This window comes from Pinus tabuliformis, chromosome 8 (assembly GCF_031772625.1).
Source record: "Pinus tabuliformis cultivar Carrire ecotype Pingquan chromosome 8, CPIR1, whole genome shotgun sequence".
Classification (NCBI taxonomy): Eukaryota; Viridiplantae; Streptophyta; class Pinopsida; order Pinales; family Pinaceae; genus Pinus; species Pinus tabuliformis.
This window is the reverse complement of record NC_142294.1, coordinates 1,978,840,622-1,978,855,877: the sequence shown is the minus strand read 5'-3', so window position 1 is coordinate 1,978,855,877 and position 15,256 is coordinate 1,978,840,622.

The following is a 15,256-nucleotide window of genomic DNA, read 5'->3' as shown; positions in this document are numbered from 1 at the left end:
CAGATTCCTTCATTTCCCAGGAACCAGTAACAACAACATCAGTCACATTTTCCTGATCCAGCAGTAGCAACAACAGCTACATTCCTCTTGCATAGTTCATCATTCTTGGGTAAGTAGAGGTATGTTGTTTTCTAATCTTTAGTCATGCAATTCCTTATATGCTAACTTGAATATTTTGGAAAATTCCCTCACCATGCTACATTTCCTTTCATGAGCCATGTCAAGTTGCATGAGGACATGCAACCAATTCAGTTGAGGGGGGGGAGAACTATATTCACTTCCATGATTCCATATCTTCACCACACTACATATTCACTTCCATGATGCCATTTCTTCACCACTATCACTCCATTTTTTCTCATTTACCATTCACCAACATTTATTTTCCAATGATACTTTGTCGCACTTTGCTTCATACGTAATATCGGCATGCTTCATTAATATTACAAAAGGGCTTTCTTATGCACATTGATAGCTTATGATTTCCAGTGAGTGTTTACATTATTAGTGAAGAAAAGAGAACAGAAAACGAAATGAATGTTGTTAACACAAGAACCAACATTCTTTGTATTCATGGTTGTCACACAAGAACCAACCATAAGAAAATGTAAGTTGTTACTCATGTCTTTCACGTATCCTGGAAACATTCATTATTAAAGACATCATCATGTAAAGCCAAAGTTGTTCAAGATGCCAAATGTTCTTAAAGAGACCCATGCATGGTTGCATGAGGACATGCAAAAAGTTCAGTTGGGGAGGATGTTGGGACTCAGAAATGTCATATTTTCATCCACCTTTTTCTTCACTATTCCTTACCTTTCATCATCCCATTAACCTTTTATCATATCATTTTCATAAATACATTTGGGTTTCACCTTCTTATTTTCCATTTTATTCATTTTTGTATTACAAGTGAATTTATGATTAAATATTAGAATATATACATATTTTTATATATCTCAAGAATATGTGAGTTTTGTGATGTGTAGGAAATATGTGACGAATTAATTCCAAGAGACTTATCCATATCTCCTCCACTATATTAAGGAGATAATTATGCAAGCCTATTCCTAAGTAGAAAATCATGGAGAATTTGGTTGGCATATCTTATCCTATTCCTAAGGAGAAAATCATGGAGGACTTGGTTGGCATATCTTATCCAATTCCTAAGGAGACGATCATGGAGGATTTGGTTGGCATATCTTATCCAAGATATGTGAGAGATTTGTGGAGGATTCAAAGGGATCATATTTTGTAATAATGAGAAAGTAGTTAAAAATGGTTGCGAGATTTATGGAACTAAAGAGAGATTAGTGGATGATCATTATGAGTTTGTTACTCATCCCATTGTATAAATAGGAGTACAATCTCCTCCATTTGTAATCTAGAAGTTTTTGTAATCTTAGAATTTTGGAGTATGTAATCTTAGAAGCTTAGAGTTGTAATCTTAGAGTTGGTTTGTAATGGAGATTTTGAAATAAAGGATCACACTTCAATTTTTCTTCTACAACTGAGTCTCCATTGAAGTGGTGTGCTTGTGGAGTTATGGAGGGCCCCCATGGCCTCACTTGCATGCTTATTTGTTTATAATTTACTTTATGTTTTTGTTTGATTTCAGCTTTCAAGTTTTATTAAATGTTCTAATATTGGAAGGATCTTATTTGAAAGTGTTTTTGTAAAAGAACCATAAGATCTCATACAATGATTAGATCTAGGTTTACTTCATTTCCGCTTTTAAGTTCTAATTAGATGATCTAATTTTGGAAGCGATCTTGTAGAATATGTTCTTGTAAGAGAATCATAGATCTCAAACACTTGTTAGATCTAGGTTTGATTAGTTATTGAAAGAGATCTTAATGAATATGTTCATGTAAGGGGACTTTAAGATCTTGGACAAATTAGGAATCTTTCTAGATCTATATATTTTAGATAAGCACTTCTAAGTTTACCTTCCCGGGTTGACATTAAATTAAACTCTAATTTGCATCCGCATTTTAGACCACACAGTAAGCGTTCATCATCAGAAGGAAACATTTCTAATATTAAAGGTTAAACTTCTCAAGCTTAAAGATGACTTCATGAGATAAGAAAAGAACATTGTTGCAATATCTTAATTCACGACTACACCTCACGATTTAAGGAAAATGATTAAAAGTAATCTGAAATATTATAGTGAACCATTTTGAGTTAGATTTGATTGCATGCAAAACCCTTTGACTGAAGAAAGTCTACTTTAACTTTTGAAGATTGTTTTCATCTTAAAAGTTTATTTCTATTTGCGAGATTCATTTGATTAAAGCATTCTTTTTCGTGTGCAAGTTATTTTAGATTCTGCTCGCATTTGCAATTCTTTTTATAGTTAACATGCTCTTTTCTTTTTCCCAAAAGTAAATTGGAATACTTGGTGTAGGAAGCTATGTTCTGGTACATGGACTAGTGTCTTGTTACAGGAACAGAGTGCTCCAAGCCTTAAGGCTTATAGCCCCTACATGAAGACATAAGCCTTCAGCATAAGTGTAAAATATACTTCTCACATATGTTCTGTACCTGTACTAGTGCAAGCAGATTGCAAGAGTACAAAAACAACCACTTAGTGTGAATGAAAATCATTTAGAAGGTAGATCTTTTCAAGTGCCCACTTGTTAAACTGCCATCACCTATACTAAGGATAAACATAGAGTTTTACTTCAGCAGTTAATATTGTTTACAGTAGTGTGAAAGTTCCTTTATTTGATTTCTTCGCAAATTCATTCTTTTACATTCCAACACTAGAATTACTTTGGTGTTAGTTGCCTTTGAGATTTTTTTGTTTGATTATGCAAGATTTCAATTGAGAAGTAGGAATAGAAATAGGAAAAGTTCATACCACTTATGGCATTACTTGTGCTTCGTCTCTAAGTTTACGAAACCCCCGGGTTGACAATTAAGTGTTGAAGGAGCTTGCTTAAGTGCAATTCCTGCACCCAACATTTTGGCGTCGTTGCCGGGGAGGTGATTTGAATTGGTAAGAATTTTCCTTTTTTTTCTGCAATAGGGGTAAGTCTGCTATTATTTTTTCTGTAGTGTTCTATTGCTTGAAGGAATTTATAGGTGTTTAGTTATTTTTGAGTTACAACATTTTATTGGAATTTTGTTTTGTCATTTTTTTGAAATGAATGCCTAAAAGAGGTAGGGGTCCGAAACCCACTAGGGGCTGAGGAAATACTGATAAATCTGAAATCAAATCTCATATTGGGCCTTCTTTTGCAGGCAGAAAGTCCAAACAGACCCAAACTCATCACGCAAGAACAATCTACTTGAACTTTGGCAGCAGCGGTCCAAGTGTGACACAACCCACAAAGGGGAAGAAGGGGACTATTAGAACCCATAGTCAGCCTTCTTAGCCTGTTGAGAGCAGTTTGCTTGGAGGAGCAACAATGGCAGATCATGAAGACCATGCAGAAGGAACTGGTGAAAATTAGGTAAATGAGGAACAATCCACTTTTGGATTCCCAATTGTGGATCCTGATACACAAGTACAAATGAAAAATATTCCACCATCAACTCTTCCTCATTTCTATGGTAAGGTACATGAAGACCGAAACTCTTTTTTATTTGAGTTCGATATTTTGTGTAGAAGTTATGATTATTCATCTGGTGCTCAGAAGTTAAGGTTGTTTCCTGCAACTCTCAAGGACGCAGCACTCCACTGGTTCATGGGACTAGGAGGAAACACTATATCTTCTTGGGAACAGATGAAGAGAGTGTTCTTGTCAAAATATCAGGAATATTGTAAAACTAGAGATATTCAAGATGAAATCTTTACTATTGTGCAAAATGATGATGAGACTATAGAGGACTACTTAGAGAGATTTATATACATCCTCTAGAGGTCAAAGCACAAATTTGATCTAAGTACCATTAGAACCTTGTTCTTACGTGGGCTTACTGATGATGCTAGGAATAATCTAAATCTGTTAGGACAAGGGGATATTTCTCAGAAATCTTTTGATCAAATTCGTGACTTGTGCAGGAAATTCTCGAGGAACCAATATAGATTCGGTAAAGGAATTCATAATAGAAATAAGAAAACCAGATCTATTGATGCTATGATTATTGGATTAGAGAACAAAATGGACAATATGAAAATTGAAATAATGAATATTGTTAGCAAACAAATAGACTCTTTGAAATTTTAGCAAAAACTTGTAGAGGAACAAGATTCATTGTCTATTTTTTGTCCAAAATGTAGAAAAAAGCATCTTTTAAGAGAATGTCCTCTTGATATTAAAGGAACTAATAAATGTGCAATTTGTACAGAGAACCATGCCACAGAAAAATGTCCCTCCATACCTGGGTTGAAAGTTGTATTTGAAGGAGGGCAACCTAAAGCCGAATCATTGCATGTTATGGGAGCACGAAGAAATTGGCCTCAGGTAAGTGCAGGTATGGCTCCTAAACTTCCACCACATTTTTTTGGTTATAATGCACATCCATATTCCTATCCTAACACTAGTCACTCTCAACATTGGTAGCATGGGAACCAATATCATTATGGACAACCCTCCCAATCTTGGCAACAAGGATGGAGAGGGCCAAACCATTCACACCATTCCTATCCTACACCTATGCAGTCATACCCACCTACATATGCACCTTACCCAATGCCACAACCATCATTACCTCAGCTGAGTCAGCCAATGCCACCATTGCCTTTACCTCCACTGTTTTGACCTCCTCAGCTGCCTGCCCAACCCTTACCCAACCCCAATAACAAAGCGGTACAAATGATCCATTCTATGAACCCGCTTTCTTCATCCAGATATCAGTCCATGCCAGTTGGAGTCAATGATCTCCAATTGAGATCGGGAAGATAGTAACCTCAGAAAAACAGAAGCAGCCTATGGTGATTATCGACAAGAAAGGTGAGGAGGAAACTCCTGACCATTCTGAAAAAGATGTCACCATCTAGCCCATCCCCGTACCCTCAAAGCCTTTGCCATCTTCTTCCAACCGACCTCCCTATCCGAAGAGGTTAGTTGTGGAGAATAATGACCCCATTCATGAGTCTAGCTTGGCCTCTGAGCTTAGGACCCTTTCATAAAAGTACCTTTGCTCCAAGTTATCAAAGAGATCCCCATTTGTATAAAAAACATTAGGGAAATCTGTCTCAAGAAGCCAGGAAGGAGAAGATTGGAACCTCAAACTATTCAATTTGTTGGTAGAGCAGCGTAATTAATGACTGGGTGTATGCACATGGAGAAATATACCGACCCCAGAAACCATGTTGTCTCTGTTCAGATAGGTGATCTCCTTGTCTCTAATGTACTTATAGACCTAGGGGCGGTCATTAATGTTATGACCAAGCAAACCATGGATCAACTTGGATTGGTCCATATTCGTCCTACTCCCACTGTGCTTGAACTGGAAGATAGATCTAAAATCAAGCCGGAAGGGGTGTTGGATGATGTGGTAGTTTCATTAGACTGTTGGGAATACCCCGCAGACTTCATTATGCTTCAGCCAAAGAATCTTGCGGGAGGACATACCTTGATCTTGGTGGCTTGCTACGGTCGATGCTTATATTTGATGCCGTTCTAGTGACATGTATATTTCCCAGGGAGATTATAGGAAGAATGTCACCTTACATCCACCCGCTAGATCCATTCAGGAGCTCCGTGACACTTTGTCGTTAGACTACAGTAATGATGAGGAGACTTAGTCTATTTCCTTGATAGATTAGTATGTTGAGTCCTCACTGGAGGGTGAGATTCAAGACTTCCTAAACAATCTAGACACCATGCCCAATTTTGAGTCATTGAGTCAGATTTTTAGTCTATATCTTCAGGAAAGCCATGACTCTATACCTCCCTCACCACCATATCTAGCAACATCTCTGTGTACTCTTGAGCCTGATACCACTCTTGTTGAGATTAGTCCAACCAAATCCTTGCATATCAGTTCAGACTTGGATTCATCCCAACAAGAGCAGCTTGTGAATTTGTTGCGAAACCATCTTGATGCCTTTGCATGGGGCTATGAATATGTGAAAGGCATCCCTCCTGAAACTTGTACTCACCATATCTATATTCAAGATGGAGCCTGACCTGTCCGACAACCCCAAAGGCATATGAACCCAACTCTAAGAGATGTTGTAAAGGAAGAATTGCAAAAACTCTTGGATGCTGATTTTATCTATCCTATTTCTGATAGCCAGTGGGTCTCTCCATTGGTATTAGTCTCGAAAAAATATGGCAGATGGCGCATTTGCATTAACTATAGAGAATTGAACAAAGCCACTCTTAAGGATTACTTCCCCCTTCCTTTCATCGACTAGGTACTCGATACCCTTGCTGGTAAGAAGTACTTTTCTTTTCTAGATGGCTTTAGTGGTTATAACCAGATACAGATTACACCCAAGGATCAAGACAAAACCACTTTTACATGTCCATGGGTTACATTTTCCTATCGAGTTCTCCCCTTTGGGATATCTAATGCCTCGACTACCTTTCAAAGGGTAGTCTTGGCCATTTTTGCCGACCTTGAATGTGTGGAAATCTATATGGATGATTTTTCTATGTTTGGTGATTCTTTCCAGGAAGCCCTCAAAAATTTAGAAAACATGCCTCTTCATTTCCAAGAAGCTCATCTTGCCTTGAGTGACAAAAAATGCAGATTAATGTGTAAGGCAGGAGTGGTTCTTGGCCATCTTATTTCTGACAAAGGTATCTAGGTTGACCCTACAAAAATAGAAATTATTTTGAGTCTTCCTGTACCCAAAACTCAAAGGGAAGTGAGAGGTTTTCTAGGACATGCAGGATACTATAGGAGATTCATTGAGAATTTCTCAAGGATAGCTACCCCCTTTTCCGACTTTTGGCTAAGGATAGTGAGTTTTCTTGGTCCACAGCTTGCCAACGGTCCTTTGAGACCTTGAAGGAAAAACTAGTTCGGGCACCAGTTTTGAGAGGACCAAACTGGTCCCTGCCATTTCATATTTCCTCTGATGCCTCAGATACTGCTATTAGCACAACTTTAGGACAAGAAGAAGACAAACAATCCTATGCTATTTACTTCATTAGTAAAAACTTGTCACCCGCTGAACTAAATTATATGGTTACTGAGAAAGAGTTTTTAGTTGTATTTTTTTCCATTAATAAATTCAGACATTACATTATAAGATATGAATTCTTCGTGCATACTAACTATTCCGCAATAAAATATTTGATGAATAAACCATTAACCAGCGGTAGAGTGACTAGGTGGTTATTATTGTTGTAGGAATTTAACATTACTATTGTTGATAGACCAAGAAAATATAATGTAGTAGCAGATTATCTTTCAAGATTAAATAATCCTGGTGAAGCAATTCCTGTTGATGATGATTTTCCAGACGAACATATTTTTGCTATGTCGATAGAATCTTCATGGTTCGCTGACATAGATAACTATTTAGTCACTGGAAAAAGACCACCTCAATTATCCGCTTGTGAAAATTGGATTATTATACAGAAAATTGTTGCATATTCTTGGATTCAAGGAGACATATTTTACACTGGACTAAATCTTATTATCCGTAGATGTGTAAGAGAGGAAGAAGTGTTTGATATCTTAAAATATTCCCATGATGAACCTAGTAGAGGTCACTTCGCTGATAAGCGGACTGCATACAAAGTGTTACGAGCTGGATATTTTTGGCCCTCCTTGTTTAAGGATGCCAAACAATATGTCAAGTGATGTGATAACTGTCAGCAAATTGGCCAACCTAATCAAACCAATGAAATGCATTTATGTCCTCAGGTTATGATTGAGCCTTTTGAAAAATGGGCCATTGATTTTGTAGGACCAATAAATCCAACATCATTAAATAAAAAACATATTTTGGTTTGTACAGATTTCGTTACAAAATGGGTAGAAGCTAAAGCTGTTTCTTTTGCTACTGAAAAAGTTGTTGTTGATTTTCTTTTTACTGAAATCTTTACCAGATTTGGTGTGCCTAGAAAAATTATTTCTGACAATGGATCGCAGTTTATTTCTATTCTGGTATAGGGTGTGATGGAGCAGTACAAAATTCGGCACAGGAAATCTACAATGTATAACTCACAAGCAAATGGTCAGGTGAGTCCACAAACAAGGTGATTGAGTCCATCCTCACAAAGACAGTAAATATCCACATAAAGGATTGGGTTGACAAATTACAGGAAGCCTTGTGGACATATCGAACCACTTGGAGGAACATCGCGGGACACACACCATATGAGTTGGTGTACGAGAAACAAGTCCCCTTGCAGATAGAATTCCAGATCAAGACTTTCAGGACTGCAGTCCAATTGGGGATATATCTCTCTGAAGCACAACAATAACGTCTTCTACAGTTGAATGAGTTAGATGAATTTCGAAGGGATGTTATCCAGCAGAACATATTGGCTCAACAATAGTGCAAGAAGTGGCATGATATGTCTATTCAAAAGAAGCAGTTCCAACCAGGTGATTGGGTACTCCTTTACGATTCTAGATTTAAATATTTTAAAGGGAAATTCCATACATGCTGGATGGGACCTTATGAGGTGGTCAAAATGTTTGAGGATGGAGTGGTAGAAATTAAAACTATTGATGGACTGAATTCCATGTTCCTGGTAAATGGGCATAGATTGAAGGTGTATTTTTAGCCCCTTACTAAAGGAGATTTTATGCAGCAAGTCCAACAACAATCTGAAAAGGAGTTGGTAGGTGGCAACACCAACCTATTGAAGATCTGATTCTTTCTTTTCCTCATATAATAAAAAAAAATGACAATATTGTTACACAGTAATTTGTCACTGCCTTCCTGTCAGTCACCCTGCTGTGCCAAGAATTCACAATCACTAAGTTCCTGCTTTCTGAACTGGCCCAAAAACCCATTTTTCTAAAGTTTTGTCCATCAGCGCGTCTGTTCCTAAAATATCCGCGATGACTGGCGCCCTGTAGTGTATTCCGTGCGCTGCCAGCACGGAAGGACATCACTTTTCCGCGCTGGTCGACAGCGCGCCTTTCCCGTGTACTTCCGCGCTGACATGACTGTCCCAATTATTGAGACGCGGCGACAGCGCGACAGTTGCCTAATAATCCGCGCTGATCCAGTTTGGGCGAATTTGTTCAAACAACCAGCCTTCCAGATAACTCCAGGCTTGGTTGTTAGCTTTGTGAATGTCGACTCCTTTCTATGGCATGTCTGTTCGACCCTTTGCAACAACTTCCCTTGAAGATAAGCTCATCCTTCCACCCTTTTAGGAGACCCCTTCTCCTATATAAACTCCCACCATTACCATGAGCAACTAGTTAGACATAGCTTGGAATAGCTTGGATTGTATAGAGCTTGTAGTGCTCAGATTGCTGCTACTATAGGTTTGGTGTGCTAGGTGTGGAAGTGATTGATTGCTTAGGGAAGGTTGTTTTGTGTTGCTTGTCTTGTGAGAGAGAGTTGTTTGTCTTGGGAGAATCATCCTCAAAGGTGAATGCTTGAGATACATGCTGATTGGACCCTCCTGAGAAGGTTACCGACGTGAACATTTGGCTGTACTCTTCTCTATTCTGATTAATAATAGATGACTGCTATTATTGTTCCATTCTCATTTGTCTATGCTATGGTTAAATGTGAATTACATCTTTTCTGACCGATGTATAGTTTCTTTTACTAGATTTCACGCTTGCGTTTGTTTCCTCTTCGTGTGTGCAGGTATCTATTCGCGGGGATCGCGGAGGATTGTGACCAGCCGAAGCGAAGGAGCGAAGGCAACATCTCTTCGTCAAACGACAGCGCAGGAATCCAAGTAGGTGCTCTTTACCTCTTGTTTAATCGTAATTAGGAACATGCATAGCAGCATTGTGTGATTGTTGCTAGACCCCTGCTGGGCTAGTAGGGATCGCCTCTATCCATAGAGGGGATTTACCTCTCCAACAATTTGGCGACTCCGCTGGGGATCAGCCTTTTTGTCTCTTGAGTCCACTTTTGTGTTTGACTTTGATTGGTCTCTTTTTCGAGATTTTGGGATTGTCACTCTGCTTATAAACTTTCTGGGTATTTCTGGGAAGTATCTTAATTGTTAAAAGACTCTTGCCTTTGGTTTGGGAAGTTTTTGTTTTGGCCTTGCTTGTTTTTGCTCTCAGCGCGTTTTAATTCAGAACAGTCGCGCTGACATCGCGACCCTGTTCCTTTGGTATTCTTTCCATCGCGCCTGTACGTCTAACAGTCGCGCTGACCTCGTTTTCAGAGACAGCGCGCTTTATTCGTGTCCTTCCGCGCTGACATCGCGCCCCGCTTCTTTGTGATTTGTGTCATCGCGTCTGTGTGGATTCTTTCCGCGCTGACCTCGTTTTTCCGAGACAACGCGCTTTATCCCCGTCCTTCCGCACTGACGTCGCAAAGTTGCTACAGGCCTCCTCCTGTCAGTGCCGAGTTGCTGAAGGCTACCTGCGCTGATCCTGTAAAGTTCATTTTTGACCAAATTGGCCTCCTGAACCTTTTGCTGTGACTATCCCTTCTTCTCTCCACCTTTTTTATGACTTGCTTTTCACTGTCTGAACTCTGAACTGCTTGATTGTGGAGCTTGGTTCCATAGGGTTCCGTTTTTGTTCAGTTTTCTAATTTTGCGAATACCTTCCCTTTTGCTTTCGCTACTTGGTTCATGTTTTCATCATTACTCTTATAGTCGCTGGATTTTGTTGAGTCTCTAATTGAATGGTTGTGACTCTTATCATTCGGGTGTTCGCTTTTCTCCATTGATTTCGCACTCTAGCCCTAGGACATCTAGAGGCCGTGTGTGTGTCAAGCCTACCGTAGGAATCTTGTTTGCTTGTTTGACCAGCCGATTTCAGATTTGTTTATGCACTTGTTCAGTGATTGTTGGAGTGTTTTGGTTTGTGTTTCCGAGTGGTTTTTCGCTTCCTCCTTGCTTGCAATCCTTGCTTGTCTTGCCGGGCTTAGATCACATAGCTCGTGCAGAACTTAGTTTTCCTTTGATTTGGAAGCTTTTGTTGAGTGTTTCGGGGACTTTGTGTGCTTTCATTAAGTAGTTTGCTTGGTGTTCCGGTTCCTCCAAATTCATTTAGATGCTTTGTGCCATTGAAAGGAAATCAAACTAGTAGCTTTGCTTTACAAAATTGAAAAGGAAAAGAACATTTCGTTGATTTGCATCTTCAAAAGAAAAAGTTTCCTTTCCTCGCTTTAGTTGCATTAAGTTGCTTGTTTGCTTATAGTTGTTTTGTTTGGTCAAGATTCTTTGCCCTCTCATAGCTAAAATTCATCGAACAAAATGAAATTCTTTGGCATGTAGTTTGCATCTAGGTAATTGTGAGAGAACATACGATAGAGCTTGAAATCGAAACTTAATCTCAAGATCAACTGTAAAATGAACCAAATGAATCTAAAAACGCATTGGAACTAAACGCAAATATCTAGAGGTCTAGGTTAGAGACGTGTTCCGGCGTCTTTAAACATAGTCACTGTTGTTTCACATTAGGTTGGGTGATTCCTCCTTCTGTGACTCGATAGTGGTCTAACACGGATTGTGCTCCCACGTACCGTCGCGTATATAGGGAGACCCCATTAGGCTTTTATCCTTTGTCCATAGGAAGCCGAGTCTGCCGCCTTGTGAACCGTAACGCACCGAACACAGCATTCGGGAAGATCGACTGCAGTACGGAAAGTCCTTGGCTCTCATACGATTGCTGAGGTGTATAAGCAGTTTTACGGGTTGCTTGGTAAACCTTATACCTAGAGTCTCCAGAGCAGTCACTTTTGATCCTTTTCAGACTCCCTAAATGAAAAGGTGCCTGTGAGCGTCTTGTCACTTCGTGCTCATTAAATATTCGAAGGAGACTGGAGTCATCTTTTCGTCCTTTTCTCGACTCCTGAAATATGAAAAGGTCAAGTTTGGTTCTTGTGTCTTAAAATTAATTTGGCCACGATAACATCACCCAGTTAGATCTTGTATGCGTCAGCTTGAGTAGGTTTCGTTTTCGTTTGCTATGGCAACTTTTCCGGGATTCACTAACCCAGGATCCCCCTCTGATGGGAATCCAGGACAATTCCCTCCTCTTGGGAATGTCGGTGCTCCGTACATGGCGACGTTGTCCCTACCAGGGTTAACTGTCGGGTTGCCTGTGTGGTTGTTTTCAACCTCTTTGGTCTCTACCGTATCGGCTGTTAGTCCATCAGTCCCTCCACCTGAACAACATCATGTTGATCCAAAGGTGGACCTCTCCCCTTCGACGCCCACTTCTACGTCGTCCTCTTATACTTCGCCTGGTGAAAGTCTCGATTCGCATAACCGGGTGGCTAAGAAGAAGAAGAAGTCCCCTAAGGGAGAGCCTACACACACAGTCCCCCCCTCAAGTCTAGCTATCCCCTCCAGCATACCTGAAGTCGGGTCACCTTCTGCTCCTCCGCGGAAGGTTAAGTTTCCTTGTCGATTATGCAAGGAGGACCATCTCCTTCGTGATTGCCCTGGCATTCCCAGGATATTAGAAGTTTGGTCTCACGATCCGGCCCGCCCTCCATCGCCCACTGGTGATCACGGCGATGCTACCTCATCAGTCGGGAATGGTAAGAAGAAAGGGAAGTTTCGAATCCCCTGTCGACTTTGTGAAGGCAAACATCCCCTTCACCTTTGTCCACTCATGGATAAAGCCTCTGCTGTGTTGGAAAGTCTTGCTGCTCCTCCGAATCCATTTCCCGCTGGTTATCAGCGTCTTTCTACAGCTGTAGATCGCGCCCTTGTTCACAAAGAGATCGCTTCAGATTCTCCTTTCGTCCAGGCCCCTCTTCCCGAACCTGGCTGTTCCCAGCCTGTTCCAGGCCCGTCGTTGGTCGGAAAGGGTGTCGATTCGAGTTCACCTCCTCTCAACCACTCTGTTTCGGAAGAGCACAATTCTCATGTTCTTCTCGTCTCCTCAGATTCTCCTGAGCTTGATCAAGGTTCTCCTGAAACCTCTCCGGAGAATTTAGATTCGGTTCTTTCCGAGCAGGGGGGCAACCATATGGTTCCCCCACCAAGTAGTTCGGTCATCTCCTTTGATTGGAGTCGTTTGACTGCCCCTCCCCTTCCGTCCCATGTGCCTTTTTGGGTCACCGCCTATGCCTGCAATAAGGCGCTGCCTGGCACTGTGTTAGACGAAGGAGCATCGGTTAGTCTCATGCCCGTTACTACTTGGCGAGCTTTGGGTTCCCCATCGCTCGTACCTGTCGCGCCGCATCTCACCGCGTTTGATGGAGGAACGAGTCAGCCATTAGGGATCCTCCCGAAGTTTCCTATTACTTTGGGAGGCAAGACTGTCTATATAGACGTCTCAGTTACCCCAGGTTCTCTAGACTTCAGTCTTCTCCTTGGTCGTGATTATGTGTATGCCATGGGAGCCCTTGTTTCTTCACTTTTCCGTGTGGTCTGCTTTCCACACGACGGAAGAATCGTGACGTTCGATCAATTATCGTTCGTTCGTCCACAAGCCCCTCCCGCGCATTCGTCTTTCCCTCCTGGCTTTCATCCACAAGTTGCATCTGCCTCGCCGCAAATCAACTACGTGGCCACCTCCCCCGTGCCTATATCCAGCAATGTCGCCGTCGTGCATAGTGTCCTGGGGGCATTGGGTCCTGACTTCCGAGATATTGACCTCCCACCGGGAGCGCCACTCTTGGAAGCCCCGACTTCCTGTTCATTATGATGAAGTTCGGGCGGAGCATAGTTCACTTTCCTATGTCAAGCTCCCTAAAAAATGAAATTAGGTCTGGTCGGAGCATAGTTCCTTTCCTGTGTCAAGCTCCTTAAAAAATGAAACTGGATCAGTCCCGAGGATAATTCTGATCTTGTGTCGACCTCGTTAAAAAACGAAACAAGGAGTGGAGCATAGTTCCTGATCTTGTGTCAAGCTCATTAAAAAATGAAACAAGGGTTATGAGGATAGTTCTTTTACTGTGTCAACCTCGTTAAAAAATGAAACAACTCCCTTTTCAGATCGCGTCTTTGATTAAGATCTCGTGACATACAAGTCGAGTCTTTCATAGATCTCGAGAGTGAACCTTCATTCCATCCACTTTGTTGAATGCAATGAAGCTTGGGGGGCATGTACCTCGATTTGCATTATTACGCTGGGGGCATGCAAACTTATAACAAGCATAGTTTTTCGTTTCAAGCTTGTGTAAACATGAAACTGAATCCAAGCAAAGTTCTCCACGGTTCAAGCTTGTGTAAAAATGAACCCATACCCGATTTACATCTCGTGATTGCCATTTTTATCCGCTGAATTCTGCTAGATGAGCCTTGGTTGTTTCATTCCATTGCTACCATCTCTTAGGCCGATCATATGCTCTCACTTGGTTGTTTATCCTTTCCTGAGGAACCGCAGCGATGAGTGGTTTTATTAGCCAGCCTCTTAACCATTACATGTTTTGAACAGTTCCACCATTACCGGAACCAGTTGCTACCCTTTATACCACTCGTTCCTCTAGGACGAGTCTTCTTTAAGCTCTTTTCTGACTCGTAAAATGTGAAAAGATTGCCGAGTATTTTTCCCTTTTTGACTCGTTAAAGAGAATAAAAATGGAGGTCTGCTTTCAGCTCTTTTATGACCGTTTAAAGATGAAAAGATTGCCGAGTCCCCCTCTCGACTCGTTAAAAAAATGAGAGGTGGTCGCCTTTAAAGCTCTTTTTTCGACCGTCTAAACTCAAAAAGATTGTCGGGTTTTTGTCGTTTCGAACTCGTTATTGGCTCCAAAACGACGTGCTTCTAACCGCTTTTTTACTTTTTCGGGTCGAAGTTACTATTTACGAAAAGTACTCCTCGATCATTTTGGTCGGGCAGTTCTTTCGAGTATTGTTTTATACTTTTTCGGGCTCGAGAGACACAACTTTACGAAAAAGGACCCCCCTGGAGTTTTCTTTTCTGCTGTCTTTTCAGACTCTCTAAACAGGAAAAGACGCCGAGTTCTTCCTTTGTCAAACTCGTTAAAACTTAAATGACATCGGGTATCATCGAAATGACACTTTTTCAAGCATATGCCACCCCCGTCAAGCTTGTCATCCAAAAATAATCGGGGTACCTGCCAGAAATGGTGGGGAAAATGGAACTATGATTACAGTCGTGTCGGCAGTACGTCGCTCTTGAACATGGCACTCCGCTGCTTCGTGTCTGGGTGGGGCCATCTCATCTTGTTTTCACTAGCCTCCATGGGTTTGGGTTATCCTATTTGGCCTCTCATTTGCTCATTGCCATCATCACCATATCCTCTGCTCATTTGATGTCA